Raw genomic sequence first — 14187 nt, 5'->3', positions numbered from 1 at the left:
GACATTTGAAATGCTCTGTGTATTAACTCTCCCCTTTTCATGCATCATGCAGCTGTCATTATTTGAAACGATGTAAAATGCAGGCAGACATTTTGCAGGAAATTACAGCCTGCGCACAAGATGCTTGTCGACACAAATAGGAGCCTTTGAAATGAGAAACTAATGGGTTATGCTGATGTTCTTGAATGAAGTGGCAAACAGTCCAGACCGGTTTAACAGAGGCCTGTTCATCAGTGATGCTGTTATCAGACATGCTCTAGGGTTTACAGAGGAACCGTCCATGTCTTATCTGGTTTATATGGGAATGTATCAGCCCACAGCTGTCGCTAGGAGAGGACATTAGGGGAAATGTCTCTCCCGATGTGCCACACAAAATACGATTTTCTTGATAAAATGGAAAGAATTTTATTTTCAGTCATGACGATAAAAAAACCGTCACCTCTGGGGTTTCAGTATGACATAATTCTTTTCTAAACAATCTTACTTGTGTTTTATGAGTGTAGGATAATAAAACATGTGGGGAAAACACCCATAGACTTACAGAATAATGCAAGTCTCAATAGATACCAGAATGTCACCGATGGCAAACGCTACACACATTTTCTTCTGAAAGGTAATACACCTATAACGTTTTTTTTCTTTCTTGAAACACTTTAAACAGAGTTTTAAAAGTTATATAGTTACATTAAAGTTCAATTGTTAGAATTTATGAGTGATTATTAATGTTCCAAACTGTGTTCAAACACAAGAAGTTCGGTTGTCCGTGACAGATTTCCCAAAAGCCAGCTGAAGTGCTTTTACAGAAGCGCACACACATTTATCCAGTGCCACTAAATCCCTGCATCAACTCTAAATCCTCCCTGATGCGACAACACAGAGACAAGCCGGTATTCAGTTCCAGCTCTGTACACACACAGCCCTGCTCAGGTCATTCCTCAATATGCCAAACAACGGCGTGTTCACAGACCACAGAGTGAGAGACATTACAGCTAACTAATGAGACTCCATTTATTCTGCCTGCCAAAGCCCAAGATAAAAATACACTCTTATACAGAACAGTCTAACAGAGAAGCACTATCTGAATCTGACGGCTGACATATGCGGCCTCGGAAAATGATAGGTAAAGGAGAGAAAGATGTATTATGAAGAATAAACAGCAGCTTGACTCGAATTTTGTGATGATATATCATTTGCAAATAGTAGGCTAATTTACTATTTCACAGTTTTGCTTGCTTACTATTGTTGTAATTAAGTAGGCCTAAGGGATAATGTACAGCCAGACATGTGTTATCATCACAATATCGACACAGACAGACAGAGATTGAGGCTTATATTTCACATGTTAGTCGGCAATGTTATAATAAATAATAATAAATAAACTTTTACTTTACTAGTTAGTGAATAAATAAAAGTAGCGCTTTTTTCTGAGTGAGTTTCAGTTACCCAGATATGACGCTACATCAGAAAATATCAGAGTGCTAGATGGCACGATTTATCAATCAGATGGTGCGCTCACGTCCTCCTGGGAAGTTGGTATTTAAGAGTTGGGAAGTTGTGTTTAGGCTACGAGGTCATATGGAGCAAGTTGGCGGTGTACCTTCTGTTAATTAACTACACAGATATAATACAGCAAGATATTTTTTAACTCTACTTCTAAAAAAAAATGAAGAACAAATAATGTGCATCAGGTGTGCATAGCTTTTTAATTTATTTAGGAAGCCTCTGTAAATTATAGCCTTTTGTTATATTATATTGTTATATTAGCCTACAATGCTATCATATTTTGTGCAGGCAGTTAGCTTATTTTGTTGTAAATAAAAAAGCCTGACAATGTCACTGATACCATGTTTCTCACTGACACTCCCCCCAACTCGATAAAGATCGATGCTCAAAGAAAATCCCGAGCTTCCCACTGGTATTTACGACTTTGTGGTACAGTCCGCGTGCATTCAACTCGATCAAAATATGATATTTCCGACATGACTAGCACGCACCAAGAACCCTCATTCAGTCGTGACGCTCTAGGATACTAAGTTGCATCTGATTGGTCACTTGCATTCTGCAAACACTCATTAACATTTGACCGTTTTGTCTCAAGCAACCAATTCCAAACAAAACCTTGCTAGAGCTAAATATTGTATAGCTTCTATCATGCCAATTTTAGCATGAAACAAGTGACATCAACCACTCTTTCTTTCTCTCTTCAGGGTCTATTTCCTCAGTGTGTTTGATAGAGCTTTTCAGACCGCATATCTTTCTCAGTCCCTCGTCAGCGTGAGCTCTCGTCCAGGTTACGACAGCTGTCGGCTTGATCTACAGCCTCAGGCTGGCGCAGTAATGTAGACCAAATGGCCTGAGTCGCCCGCGATAATGCAGCCATTCTAGAGGAAATTGGAAATCAATTCTTGTCATCACTAAAGATAATTCTCCCCTTTTCTCCTCTCTTGTTTAGCAAATATCTAAAGATGAGCAGTCAAAAGGATGAGTGTGGTTTCATGTGAAAGATAGCACTGGGTGTGTGTGTTCCAGTTTATGTAGCCTATAGCCTAAACAGGCCTACATGAAATCCATATTGATTTCAAATATAAAAATATGACAAATCCGAGTTGTGTAATTAGCATAAGACGCTTTAAATCAGAGAAAAACACACATGTAGACATTATTTGCATGCCCGCGGGGTCGCGCGCGCGTACACGCTCACTCTCACTCACATGATGAATCAACCTGCCATTTAGGTTACTACAATTATCATCCTGATTTACAGCTGTGGAAACAGATGTCCTCAGGGCTGAATTTGACCCTTGCAAAATTAATTTATAAATATAGAATGACAAAAGGCAAACTCATTACTGTCCTCAGGGTATGTTCCTAATAATGAGTTTCTTAGCATAATTATATGAAGCATTTGAAGCAGGGTCCAAAATTAACACGCCAAATGAGAGTAAAAAGTGGCTGGTAACTTATATAACCTATAAAGAATTACCATAGACAATTGTTTAATATGTACATTTATTCAACATTTAGTTCTTTTCCTCAAATTTGATTGGTTGAATGTGTATGTGTTCAGTGTGGAGGCATTTGTTTTTAATATATATTTAAAAAATATTTTAAATACAGTTTCTTGGCTGGTATAAAATATTTATGACAATACAATTTTCTTATCGTCAGGTGCTGTTTATTTGGGGCTCACACTTGAACTTTGTCAGTCAAAACAGAGCTAAGACAATAAGTGTAAAAAAAAAATTTAATGAAATGAAAGTACTATATTTTAGCTTACATTTTTAAATAAATATATTTTGTATTTTTAGGAGATTTCACATAGTAGCCTAGTAATAAAAATATTAGAAAGTAAAAACAGTATTTAAGTATATTAAAGGTGCACTGTGTAATGTTTAGTGGTGAGGTTGCGAATTGCAACCAACAGAAGTTATGGTGGCTGACAGGAAAAATAGTCTGAGACAGCAGAGAGTAGCCAGTTAAGCAATGAGGTTTCTTTACAAAGATAAATTAAGAAATTAGGTTTACTTATTCAGTAAAACCATATGTTATTGCGAACATTATTGTTACTTGTTCATCATTGTGTCAGTGTTTATTCGCTGACTTTAGTTTGCTTCTTTGCACAAAGAACAACATGACGAAACGTGTTTGTCTGTTTAGGGCTGCTGTAGAAATGTAAGGGGGCCCGCGGTTTATGTAGATAGAAATGGCTCATTCTAAGGTAATAAAACATAACGGTTCATCAAGTAAGGTCTTTATACACCACTGAAAACATAGTTATGTAGATGATCTTGCATTTCTGTCAACAGATCCTCCTAAATATTACATATATATATATATATATATATATATATATATATATATATATATATATATATATATATATATATATATATATATATATATATATATATTAATTATACACATCATATTCATTACAAATAAACATAGGCCTGTGAATTCCCTAGTTGCTGAGAACAGTGTTTTCAGACATAATTACTTACTTGAATTAGGTTTTGCATTTGGATATATATTTAGACATTATCAAAGAATTTTTTTGTCAAAGTTTATATTAAAATGTTGATTTTAAGTGTCAGTTTTTGCAATATTGTTATAGTCAAAACACAATCTTTTTTACCCACACATTTAAAATTCAATAAAAATGTAAAAAGAAAATTAATCAGATCCATCTGGCTATATGTATATTTAAGTCTGTATTTTTTCAATGTTTGTTCCCATTCATTTTTTTATTTTTATTTTTAAGAACATTTAACCTTTTCAAAAAATGTCCGTATTTTTATGTGATAACAAGTGCCACAAAAGTACTATCATACCATTCTGATGAAGTAAAAAAAAATCAAAACGTTACATTTTTCAACTAATGACCAAACTATAAATTACTCACCAGTGTGGTGTAAAGAGAATTTTGGACCCTAAATTGATACAGTGCTTTACCATATATCAATTTGGTAAAGGCAAATAACATTATATGTTGTCTTTGTTAATATCAGCTCGATGCAAACTGGACTATGAATTTTACATTAGATTTTGATGGCAAGATATGTTTGAATTTGCTCACAGAAGAGAAATCAAAGAGAAAATCAGGGGTTAATGAGACAGAGCTATGCTGCATATCAAAGTCAAACCTGCTGGAATAAGATGAAAAAAAGCTGTGTTTTTTTAACTCTGCTTCCCATTTGTCAGGCAGATTGGCTGTGTGAGGAGCATCCTGTCTGGTTAGTGGCTAGGAAAGGAAGGATGTGGAAAGATCCCATGGGAAAGGAGAAAACATCACTGCACGTCTCGGCTCTATCCCACAAGAGGCTTTGCTCAATATTAAGTGCACACACACTCACACTTCCATCTCCGGCTCACCATCCCACTCCTGCAATGCATTGTCGATCTGTCCCACAAGCCCTCTCCCTAAAATAGCACACTGTTGTCAGGTATGATAAAAACAGCAGGCACGCAACGAGACGACAAGAATGAAAAATATCTGTCTGTTTGTTTGTAGCATTACAGGACTTGTATATTTATGTTCTCGTGAGACAAAATCGAAGGCAGGAACCATCCATCTTGTTAATTGGGACAGTTTATAAGGCAACATTGCACTGACAAAATGTCTTTCTCTCTCTTTTTGCTCTGAATTAAATCAGGACCGTGTAAATCTGAGCTGTCATGGCTGTTTAGCATGTTTGTCAGGCTTATTCTGAACTCTGCTGTAACCTGAAATCTTTTAGAGGTTACTTAAATCTGAACAAAAGCTTTGTGAAAGCTGTTAGAAGCAATAAACAGCTGACGAGTTTTGGGGCTGTTTACAAAACACCGGTTTCAAATAAAAGCAAAAAAAATTCGTCCAGATTTCGTCTGGTCCCGAAATCGCTACTGCGCAGACTCAAGCCCTAAGATGTCAGCGCCATATCGGGACACTGGCGGCTTCAGTTCTCACCAATGGAAGAGAGCGAAGGGGCGTCGTCCATATTTTTTTACAGTCTATGGTCTATACTTTACAAAAACGTGTGACGTAATGCGAATGCGTATTACGTGTTAAGTCTACTCTATAGGTGAGTAGTGTTTCTTTATAAAATGACAACTATTGGCCTGGCATGCATAATTCAGAATAAATTACATACAAGAATAAATTTTATTTTTATATAAAGTGTAATATGTTTCACAGTATTTACTGTATGTTTGATCAAATAAATACATACTTGGTGAGTATAAGAAACTTCTTTCAAAAACTGACGAACTATCCCTTTAAAATATTTACTGTTACTAGAAAGAGACAATGCTTAAAGGAGCCGTATGTAAGATTGTGGCCAAAACTGGTACTGCAATCACTTTCAAATTACTGTAGAGCGGTGTATCCCTTCCCCCTCCCCCCTGACTCGAGGTTGCCAGATAGGCAACCAGCACGAACGTTTGTAGCTGCAGCTGTGGTAACTAGAGCTGAGCTGGCAACCCGGATGCCGAAACACTACTGACTTCGTGATTGGTAGATAGGTGGAGGGTGGCGCTTCAGGCCGAAACGCAACATGACAACATCAACATCAGTTGAGGGCTGCAACTTCACTTTTTAAATGACAATATCCTGGCCGGACTACTGTTGTCAGTGATATAAGTATTTGAAATGAACATGATTTCTTAATGTCTAGTGACATATCAGGGCCATTTTATGATTAATTGAAATACATTTCTTACATACAGCTCCTTTAAGAAGCTCTAGAACTTCTCTTTAAATGATCAACTGTAATAAAGTTCTACACTGACAATTTTAACCAAAACAATTGCAAATTGCAAAACAAAGCAAGTTATTAATATCTTTCAATCTCTTTCTTTCACCATCCTAAGATAGGGTATATAAATATTTCACACTTAAAGTTGTCCATTTGACTGAGGACACTTTAACTTTAACCAGCAGAGCCTGAGGAGAGTCGCAGAGCCCCTGAGGTCTCACCCCGCAGCGTCTGGAAACTAAATCAAGCTGATTTTAATACAGAGAGATCTTGTTAAACTTCACGAACAGGGCTCCAAGAAAAAGTTAGGGGACCCGAGAGGCAGTTAATAAACAGTGAAAGCACACGGCAGTGTTTGCCAAAGGAAACAGACGGCTTAGAGGGGGAAAAAGTCAAACTGTACACACACACACACACACACACACACACACACACACACACCCTTTGCCAGCTCACTGGAGCCTGCAATGAAGGAAGGAGGAAAAGAGTGGCTTAAACAGGTAAGGACTGATAGGATATCCTTAGGTCACAAAAATAATTTGGATGAAAGTAATCTCACCAGCCTGGAGTTTCATACATGAGAGGAATACAAACAGCTTATTGTGGCAGAGAGAGGAAGTGGGAGGAAATGAGGTCACCAGCAATCTCCTCTCATATATTGCCTTTGTAGCCTGGGCTGAGACAAGGTGACCTCAGCCCCAACACAGACAATATACTGCATATGGACGCATCATTTCAAGATTGACTCCTCCTGGCTACAGAAGGCATGGAACAGAAGTTGAAACTCCTCTATTGTGATATATATATATCCGAGTGAAACGGCTTCTCGAACAAGGACTTTTGTTCATCTGGAATGGATTGGGATGGTTTGCTATTGCTGTGATCTCTTGTGAGTGACAGGTTGTCCCAACCTCACGCCACTAAACGCGTCACTAGAGAGATGTCCGAGATGTCACTGCAAGATGGAGGGGAAGTTATTTTGATTAAAAATGATGATTTCATGGTGACTTTAAACACGCCATCTTGGGTGGAATGTGCCTTTGAGAGAGAAACAGACACACATACTGACTTTTCATTCATGGCTCTGGGAATGAGCTGTGAGAAACATGAGCTATCGGGGTTGGAGTCACGAGACCAGAGATGCGCTGTTTTATTTGCACAGGACATACTGACGGCGCCTCGGAGGGCCACTAGCCTGATCTACAGCAGCATTTGGAGTACTAAACACACACCACTGAGCTCATTTCCTCTCACAGCAAGAGGAAAGAGGCATTTCACATATAAACCAAAATATGAAGGCAACCAGACAGTTATTGAAAATTACAAGTTGTTCCTTTGTTTCTTTGTTTACTTGCTAATTTCGATATGTAACAGAATTTATCAGCTGTGTCATTATCATTATGTGAGAACACTTATGGGAGAGAAATCTAAGAGGATTCTCAGGCACTGCTGATAAAAAGAATCACATAAAAACTGTAAATTGTGTTATTTATTGAGTGTTAAATAAAATCTGCCCTGATACCTCCAAAAGGTGATATTACACTTGTTCTGTGTTACTATACATCTCACCAGGAGAGAAAATCATGCAAAGACGGGTGAAAATTACCTCTGGGGCTGCTCAAGAGCTCACACACACACACACACACACACACACACTTGTTAATACACAAACACACACACATTCATGTGTCAAAAGAGCAATTACACGCCGGCTTAGTTCATGAAGACAAATGTAGAGCATTTTCCAGAAGCCGATTAACAGACTTTTTATCACACTAAAACCCGGGAATTTCATTTGCAGGGTTTAAAGTGCACACTATTTTTCTTAAAAAGAAACGACCCCCACACATTCACTTAATAGGGGCATATCCTGCTAACATTAGAAGCTAACATTATTGCTACAGCGCAATAAAACTGAGTAATATTTTGTCTGCAGTGGTTTTAGCTGAAAGATAAAAAAAGTGTTGCAATCATTGCTATCGTAATCATATGTTATCGTTATCATTTTTGTTAATTAAAATAAAGCTGAAATAAAAGAAAATAAATATTAAATTAAATAAATCAGAATTTTTTTGCCTTGTAATAAAATGACAAAATCAAAAACTTAAAATTAAAAAAATAATAAAAAATTTTACAAAAGCACGACTAATTTACTAAAAACTGTTAATATATAAATAAAAGCTAATACAAATAAGAAATACTGTAATAGTATGTAAATAATACTAAAATATCAGTTTTAAAAATGTAGAAAATTCCAATTGGCAACAGAAACTTGTACATTTATAAGTCCAGCATTTTAATAAGGATATTGAACTAATGATGCTTTTACTCTCACACCATTGGTCTTATTTAAATGCGGTTAAAAAGGGCCTTGCTCTTCTCTTCTTCACCTCAGCATGGGAATGATTTCAAGGTATCTCATTAGCAACTCAAATGAGCTGAGGAGCAAATAGGCCTGGTTCATGTTTTATGTGTCAGTTTGCATCTGACACCACTTAAAGTGGTTACTGAAATGACACGGTTACAGGCTAACCTGAATGGGAAAAAAGTAGCAACAACAGATATTATTCTTCCCTTTGTTTCTGCTCTCAGAGGCCCTAAACCTAATATTTTTTGACCAGACAGTCTGTTCATACTCAGATCAGAAGTGTCATAAAGAGCCCATTACGTGTGTTTATGTGCTTGGAGAGAAACAGCGAATTGTCTCATCACTCCCAAAGCTACAATAAGCAGATGGTAATAAAGGTGACGACAGCTGGAAGACGTTCTAATCATAACAAAGGCTTTCCAAAGAAGTGCTCCCAATATCCACAGCATTTCTCCTTCATCTCCCTCCATCTTCCCGTCCACCTACGTGCTCTCCGTCAACTGAAAAACTACCGATTTCATATTTCATTATCCCCAGTGTGAAGCAACCTTTTAAACGTAATTTGGAGTTAATCACCACACTGGTTCAGCACAAAATGAAATCATCCTTGCAGTAAAAATCTGATTAGCTTTCACGGTTCATTTTATAAAGCTGTGTCTGGCATTCCAAAATCCCGTCATGGATCCCGTCAACGATTAGCCATCATTGCATGCGTCGGATCTTTACGCTGTAGTGCTGCGAACCTTTCAAAGGAACACCCTCAGTGGACATTTTCATTATTACAATATTTAGTATATTATTATATTATATATAATAGTATTATATGCATGTAAAAACCACAACATTATTTATAAATAATATATGTCAATAAATAATGTTTTTGCGGATGGATGGATGGATGGATGGATGGATGGATGGATGGATGGATGGATGGATGGATGGATGGATGGATGGATGGATGGATGGATGGATGGATGGATGGATGGATGGATGGATGGATGGATGGATGGATGGATGGATGGATGGATGGATGGATGGATGGATGGATGGATGGATGGATGGATGGATGGATGGATGGATGGATGGGTGGATGGGTGGATGGGTGGATGGAAATATTGTTAGAAAGATGGATGGAAAGGACTGATGAACAGCTAGATGGATGATTGATTGATAAAAAGATGGATGAAAAGGACTGATGAACAGCTAGATGGATGGATGAAATGGCTGATAGAAAGATGGTTGGAAAGAACTGATGAATGGATAGATGATTGCTAAAAAGATGGATAGAAAGGACTGATGAACAGCTAGATGGATGATTGATTGATAAAAAGATGGATGAAAAGGACTGATGAACAGCTAGATGGATGGATGAAATGGCTGATAGAAAGATGGTTGGAAAGAACTGATGAATGGATGGATGATGATCGATAGAAAGATGGATGGAAAGGACTGACGGATAGCTAGATGGATGGATGGGACACTACACTGTTTAAATTAGTCAGTATTTGGGCACTTACTGTAAGTCACACGTAAACTAAAGGTATAGTGTTATTTGTTTATTCTTTATAAACTTTTTGCCACTTTTATATTTCGTTGCAATGAAATAAAGACATTTTAAAGTGGGATATAGGTGTACATAAATACATAATCTGCCTCTTTACTATATGTTTGACAGTGTCAGGTTCCTCCACCTCAGGGGAGTCCTCTAACCCCACAGCTTGTTTCTGTCCCAACAGTGACTGGAGGCTGAGAATCCCTCATGATGCTGCAGCTGAGGCATGGGCCTTTAATGAGGGATACATACAGCTTCTACTTTTTATCTGGCCTACCACTTATTTTTCTCTGTCTTTTGTTCTCTCTTTCAGAGACAATCTTTATTATTTTTTGTAAACCACTACACACTACTCCCACCTCTCTGGAGCTCTCAAGAGGTAGAACAGATATAATTTCACAGCTGAGCTGCTAAAGCCACTGAGCTGTGGGGTGTACGAGATTTCACACCTGAGGTTACAATAGCGTTACAGATTGGATCTGTGACTTTACAAAGTGAAGATACGCACACTCCCCTTGAGCAACCCCCGCCTCCCAAAAAGAATCATACTTTCCCATAACAAAAGGGTACATATTCCGCTCAACGGATCTACAGCAATCATTTGGTCTAAATTCAGCTTTATTGGTTCATGTGATGGGAATACAGCTCTGGGAATGATTGTGTTAGCAAAGCAAACATATTGATTTATTTATCAGCACTAACAAATGTGGATCAGTACGGCATTTTAAAACAAAGTTATCAAATAAGTGGTCAAGATTTGACAGGCTAGCGTAGTCATGTCATATGAGCATCATTTAAAAGAAGCCACCAATTCTGATAAAATGTTTTGGAGGCAAAATGTATATAGATAGATAGATAGTTAGAATAGATAGATAGATAGATAGTTAGAATAGATAGATAGATAGATAGATAGATAGATAGATAGATAGATACAGTAGATAGATAGATAGATAGATAGATAGATAGATAGATAGATAGATAGATAGATAGATAGATAGATAGATAGATAGATAGATTTTTTTCTCCCATCTCATATTTTTTTCCATTTCTTTTCCATGTCACTTTAGGTCCTAAAGTTTAGGGGCACCGTAATATATAAATCTTGGGTAAAAAAAAAAAGGACCTCTTACTTTTATTAAAGGGTTAGTTCACCCAAAAATTAAAATTCTGTCAGTAATTACTCACCCTCATGTTGTTCCAACCGCGTAAGACCTTCGTTCATCTTCGGAACACAAATTAAGATATTTTTGATGAAATCTGAGCCATGTTTCACTCCTCCATAGGCTTCCAGTGTGACCGAAACTTGCTGGCCCAGAAAAGTTATTAAAGAGATCGTTAATATAGTCCAAGTGACTCCAGTGGCTCAATCTTAAGTATATCAAGCGACGAGAATACTTTTTGTGCGCAAAAACAAACAAAAATAACGACTTTATTCCACTATTCATTTCCTTCTCTCTGGACCTCTAGTTGGTTCGCGTAGTGTTTTTGCGCAGCGCGTCTGTGTTACACGTCACCACGTAGGCTCACTATTGGCCGACGCCGGTGATGTGTGTGTTGCGTGATGACGTGCAACACAGACGCGCAGCGCAAACACACTACGAGGCCCAGAGAGAAGGAAATGAAAAGTGGAATAAAGTCGTTATTTTTGTTTGTTTTTGCGCACAAAAAGTATTCTCGTCGCATGATAAACTTAATGTAGTGCCACTGTAGTTACTTGGACTATTTTAACAATGTTTTAATAACTATTCTGGGCCGGTGAGTTTCGGTCACACTGGAAGCCTATGGAGGAGTCAAAATTCTGTCAGATTTCATCAAAAATATCTTAATTTGTGTTCCGAAGATGAACGAAAGACTTACATGGTTGGAACAACATGAGGGTGAGTAATTACTGACAGAATTTTCATTTTTGGGTGAACTAACCCTTTAAGCAAGGTTGCGTGACAGTAATGACATCTTTAATGTTGCTAAATATTTCAGTTTCAAATAAATGTATCACGGTTTCCACAAAAATATGAAGCAGCACAGCAGTCTTCAACATTGATAATAATGAGAAATGTTTTTTGAACAACAAATCAGCATATTACAATATTTTCTGAAGGATCACCAAGACTGCAGGAATGATGATGCAAATTCAGCCTCGCATCACAGGAATAAATAACATTTTAAAATATATTAAAATAGAACATTTTAATAATATTGTTCACAATATTTCAGATTTTTTATTAAACAATTGCAGCCTTGGTGACTTCTTTTGACACCATCGACACCAAACTTTTGAAAAGTGGTGTGTGTATATACATATAGTCCTGTTTCATTCTTTTATTAGTCGCATGGGATTTACAGCTTATGTGAGTGCCTCAAAAAACCCACCCTGCCTGCAGAACTTCGCCATCAAGAGCAAAGGCAGCGGATTTCAAAGCACATACTTCCTACGCCAACCCGCCTGATCCCGTAACAGTATCTACACCTTCAAACTGTCGCCATAGCTTTAGAATGAGGCTGAGCAATCTCCCAAAACCACCCGAGGAGCCGATTATGCAAATGCAAGGCTAGCTAATTAATTGGCAGTCAAAGAGGAGTGCTCATCTCCCAAACCCTGCACCACAGAGATCGGTTTCTTGACAGCGGATGGGGATCGTGCCCAGAGGCAACAACAAAATAACAGAGATTTACAGTGGCTGATGATAATCAAGAACCATAATTGCTTTTTCAATCACAATGATAATGACACAATCTTGATGTAGAGCATTGTAATTGTGCTATTAATATGTATACTCTCTCAGCACTGAAGCCATCTGTTGTGTAGAGAGAGAGAGAAAGAGAGAGAGGTGCTCAAAGGCTCTTCAGCGCTTTAAGAGGACGTGTTACGCAGCTCACAGCCGTCAGAACGAGGTCAAATGTGTATATAATGAGGGCGTTAAATGGCTGGTTGGCTGGTTAAGAGCAATTTACTCTCTGAGGGGAAACACTGAAAAGTAATACGCCATGTCAGCACTGGTAATTAAAGATTACAATGTGTTTAAGTGAGCTTTGGAGTCATCAGAGATGGTCCCTCAAAAATGATTTCAATACCAAGGCCATGAACATTCACCCTCTTTAGGTAAACAAATGAACACTAAAACATTGAATAATATTAGTTATGTACAATAATATACTGTTGTCAGAATGTTAAGCTGAAATCAATGCAGACTAGGTCAATTCTCAACTGTTGGGTCACGGACAGCAGGAAGAAAACGATGCTAAATGCAAATAATTAAGTGAAACAAACCATATAATAAATAGATCATGGGAATATAGATCAAATAAAATGTGCATACTGAGAAGCTAAAGCACAATGCTGCTACATCAGTCATTTAACACAGTCCTGTAACCTCAGACCATCTCCCCAACAGCTTTATTGCCTTTACTAATGTAGTCACCCAGAGCGGCCGATGAAGTCAATGTGAGCCCGAAGCAACCAGCTGCAAATGATTTATGCTTCAGACCAAAAGCTAATCACACATTCACCAGGTGTGGGATCATGTAATGCACTCTCCCGTCTCTCCAGATGGTATAGCATCGAAGAGCCCTTAAGATTCCTCCGCATCCGATTCTCCCCGCAACGCCGGCCGCGGAGCAGAGGGGTTACATACCAAGGCCGAACAGCTCGGCCTGTAATAGCAGGGGTAATTAGATTGAGCACGCCGCAGACCACACGCTGGCATCTGCTACCTTTCAGCCTACGAAGAAAAGAGTATTTTACATGGTGCAGTCTCTAATCTCATAAACAATACTAAAAGACATGATGTAAGGCTCCAGGGTGCCATGAACGTAGAGGCATATTGCATTTAGATGGAGCCCGTGGGGCCGGAGCTGAAATATGGTGATTTGATTGCAAGCGTCTGTAAATAGCTTTTGCCAGTTCGGTCGGCCTATGCTGACAACACGATTTGCAGCACAGCTTGCTTTGATTCAGTGGGAAATAAAACACAAACTCACCGCAGCGCCTCGCGTTCTGAAGCGAGATGTTTTGAATTTCACCAAAGGCTTGCCTG

This window comes from Rutilus rutilus, assembly GCF_951802725.1.
Source record: "Rutilus rutilus genome assembly, chromosome: 25".
In the NCBI taxonomy this organism is placed as follows: domain Eukaryota; kingdom Metazoa; phylum Chordata; class Actinopteri; order Cypriniformes; family Leuciscidae; genus Rutilus; species Rutilus rutilus.
The sequence above is the reverse complement of the archived record's forward strand: the minus strand, read 5'-3'. Positions refer to the sequence as shown.